This window comes from Anguilla rostrata, chromosome 3, assembly GCF_018555375.3.
Source record: "Anguilla rostrata isolate EN2019 chromosome 3, ASM1855537v3, whole genome shotgun sequence".
In the NCBI taxonomy this organism is placed as follows: Eukaryota; Metazoa; Chordata; class Actinopteri; order Anguilliformes; family Anguillidae; genus Anguilla; species Anguilla rostrata.
In genome coordinates this window covers 6396504-6400547 of record NC_057935.1, presented here as the reverse complement: position 1 = coordinate 6400547, position 4044 = coordinate 6396504, and positions in this window count along the sequence as shown.

Genomic DNA, 4044 nt, shown 5'->3' with positions numbered 1-4044 from the left:
AGTCTGCGCAGTAACCCCTTTCACCCTGTAAATCAGTGACATGACAGGGCTAAGTAAATTTGGCTACAAAGCGCATGTTTGACAGAATTGTACAAGCAATCAACAGCAATATTACCTTGCAGGCTACGTTTTGGACGTAAACATATAACAAACACAACAGACTAACGGATGCTCTTAATTACTCCGTGCCTTGCCACTATGAAGTTTTGCGTAGTGTATGCGCACAGATAAGTGGGGAATTATCGTTATAAGTTATTTATACAACACATATATTAGGTTTGTTCACATAAATGTTGTAGCTATTTCCAGTCTCCTTTTGATCCAGTCTCCTGGTGTGGATAAGGAATTTAGCCTCTAATATGAAGTTAAAATAATTTTTTTTTTTTTTGGAAAACGCTTCCATCTGCTGGCTGTACAGCGTAATTGCAAACAGGACCTTGGCGGATGCCTGCCATGCTACAATCGCCCTCAGGCCAAATTTAACACCCTAATAGCGCAGTATTGCCCACGCTGTCCTGGACCGACGCCATGTTTGCTAGTTTTTATTCCAGTCGTTCTCTGTATTAATTTGGTTTCATTTAATAGTTTTCTTTACAAGAAATAACCTGTGCTAGCACATGGTTTCTGAATTACATTTCTGTTCATTTGAACCTCATTAGTTCTTATAACGTGTAATTTGCATGAATACTAATAAATTAGATAAGTCATTTATTTGTATTAAAGGCAGGTATTCAGTATTATAAAATGTTATTTGTTGGTCAACGGACTTTGAATATTAATTGAACAGCTAAAGAATGACAGATGGCTAGAATTTATTAAAAGGTGCAGGTGATTATCAAGTATGTTGGATGCACCACATTACCTTTCTGTTAGCAAAAGCCACTATCAAAACATGTAAACAACCAGAATGAATGAATAATTAAAGCAATATAATTGGAGAGTTGTCAGACAAAACTAAAATTCTGTTGAAACCTCAATGAATCAAAACTAGTGGACTTTCTTGTGTTTTTGAGAGGTACTTTAGCCTCTGCACTAAAACAATAAAAGAGTTTGAGACAGCTGGTGATTTAAAAAAAACCTTCTCTTAAGATAACCTCTTTAAGCAAACATTTGCTAACAGACATAGATTGGTGTCGAGAGCATAGGCTGTCTATCAAGACTACCTATACGCAATCTCACACGTGATGAAACGCCTCATATCATGGTTTACACTCAATTATCTTGGGGATTATAAATCACGATTAGGACCACCAGTCTGTCTCATCTTGTTTTCTCGCATGGTACTTCAGTCGTCTTCCCGCTAGAGGTCGCAATAGCCTCTTTGTCAAACCCCTTCTCAAACAATTACCGTGGCTGTGTCTCAGATTGAATACTTGTGTACTGCATACTTATACGTATAAGCAGCACATACTTACAAATGAACTAAAAAGTCAGTACTTTTTAGTGTCTGTATTTTAAAAAAAAATATATATATTATTAATTCATGATTCAACCAAAAATAACTAATCATGGTCTTCAATCAAGACTTTTAAGTAGAATCAGGTGTCTTAGTGCTGGGCTAAAACAAAAACCTGCAGCCACACCAGCCCTTTCTGGATAAGATTGGACACCCCTGCTTTATATGGATGCATTTTTCTTTTTACTGCAGTGATACTCATTTCTGGTCCTGGAGACCCACACAGTCTGCTGGTTTTGGTTTTTTCCTTAAGATCAGTAACCAATTTAATTCTAATGTTGCTTTCTTTTTTTAATGGGTGTATTTCTGTTTCGCTTGTTTGTTCTCTGGTAACAGAAACACATACAGGTGTGGCTTTGATAAGAGAATTATGTTCGCAGTCTCAACTCCCCTGTCTGTGTGGGTGAGAGCACTGTGGAATGTTGCTGATTCTTTCAGAATGTTAAGGCAGCATCACAGTTTCCTGCTGTGACAAAACAATGGCTTTCCCCTGATGTCACAAAAAAGCAGGGAAGGTGATGTCACAAAGGGGTCACAACAAAAGCTAATCCAGAAAAATGTGTCTTCAGTTTGGTCTTAAAAGATGACACTGCCTCAGCTGTTCTAATGTCCAGAGGGAGATGCACACTGTCACAGAGCCATAAAATACACTGCACAGGCTTTCAATTTATATATCAAACTTGGAGACACTGTTTTTTTTCATGTCACAGACAAATCACCTCATTCTACAAAACAACCAGATTGTGCAACTGTCAGGTTTTTTTTTTTTTTTTCCAGCTGCTGTATATCATCGGGCTTTAACCCTGAATTTTGATGACAGGCAGTGTAGTGGCGGTGTGACTGGGTCTGTAACCAAAAGGTTGCAGGTTCGATTCCCAATTAAATGCCATTGCACCAAACAGCAAGACTCTTCACCAAGAATTACTTCACATATCATTTACATAACAAACTGCATAAATGAGAAATATGTTAGATTTAAACTATTTGTGTCACTGTCAGGCAGGTGCACAGATAGACACAACATATGCCAGACAGCAAAAATGCCCTTTTGGCTGCAGCAATTTTTGTTGAATTTACAACAAAAAAATTCACCACCACCCCCATTTTTCATATAAAAATGTCTGTACGTGGTTGTGGATGCCGTGGATAAAGGAAAAAGCAAATGAATAATATAATAGCATAGTGGAACCCCATGCAAATGGTGGTGCAATGATGATCTGTCTCCTGTGCTGACTGTGGACCAGGTTCCCTGCTGATCCTCTAGGGGGCAGAGGTGAGCAACAGCAGTGTGACTGTCACCTGACATTTCTCCACTCTGTGACCTAAATAACTGCACTCACCTCAGGGTGAGTCGAGTCGCCCCTGTGGCCCCGTGCTGAGACTTAGAGAGGGTCCCTCCAAAGAGGTCCACACTAACAGAAGCGCTGTGACTCTCTCTCTCTCCTCTCAAAGCTGCCCTAACATTCTGAAAGGGCTCTGATATCATATTGTCAAAAATAAATAAGTAATTATTCCCAGTCAATGTTATGATCTTAGGACCGTTTTGAAAAGCCACCACCTCCCCCACCCCTGACCCCCAAAAATGTACCTTCCTGTATAAACTTATTCATTTGGAAATATATATTTTTATTCTGGAGGCCCCCCCCCAACACACAAATTGGTTGATGATCTGGAGATTTCACATTCACATGATGACATCATTTTGTTGGATTTTTTTGATAACCCATCTAGTTTACATTTTTCATAAGCAAATCTGGAGATGCTCTTGATTTGTTTGCAGTCGCAGGGGTGTACAGCCTCCCACTGCATGCCTCCTGTGACCTCTATCTGTCCAGATGGCAGGTGCTCCACGGGGTTCAACAACAGCAGATTCAAGAGGTTTATCCCTTTACAGTCTTAACTATAGCAAGGTATTGGTTACAAGTCCACTGCAGAAGTCCTCACACAGATTCTACTTTACCCAAGAGCCATAGGGACAAAGGCAAGCACAGTCATCTCAGATTTAAGAAACAAACAAAAAAAAAATCTAATTGAAAAGATACATTTTCAAGGTTGACACTGGCTTGTTGTTACGATTGTGGCAATCCATCAGCAAAGTTGATTTGGGAACATTTAATGTGCAATTTACAAAATGAAAACGAAAATGGATGAATTTGCAAAGCTTTGATATGTGGCTTTGTGATTTGCGTCCTTTGATAACAAGATGAGAACAAGCAAAAACAACGCTTAGCCAGCTGAAGCTGAAATGGTGCCAGACCAACAAGACTGATTGTTTGTTGTGCCTGGATAATTACACTCTCTTTCATTATGTGCGATCAGGACAGAGTGGCAAAGCACCACGCTTGCAGCTGCAAAATTAACATCAGTGAGCCCGCAATTTGCCTAAGGCTGAAAATCAGTGCTTTCCTAACGGGGGCTTATTTCCTTTGCAAACACATCATCAAGACGTGAATTATCATTAGCTGAATGTGCAAATGTTATTAGCGAGCAAAGCAGAAGTCACTGAAACAACATTGGAGACTGACCTTACTTTCGAAGGTCTGCTGCATTATTTATTAACATTGCACTAAATTGTCCATAACCTAATC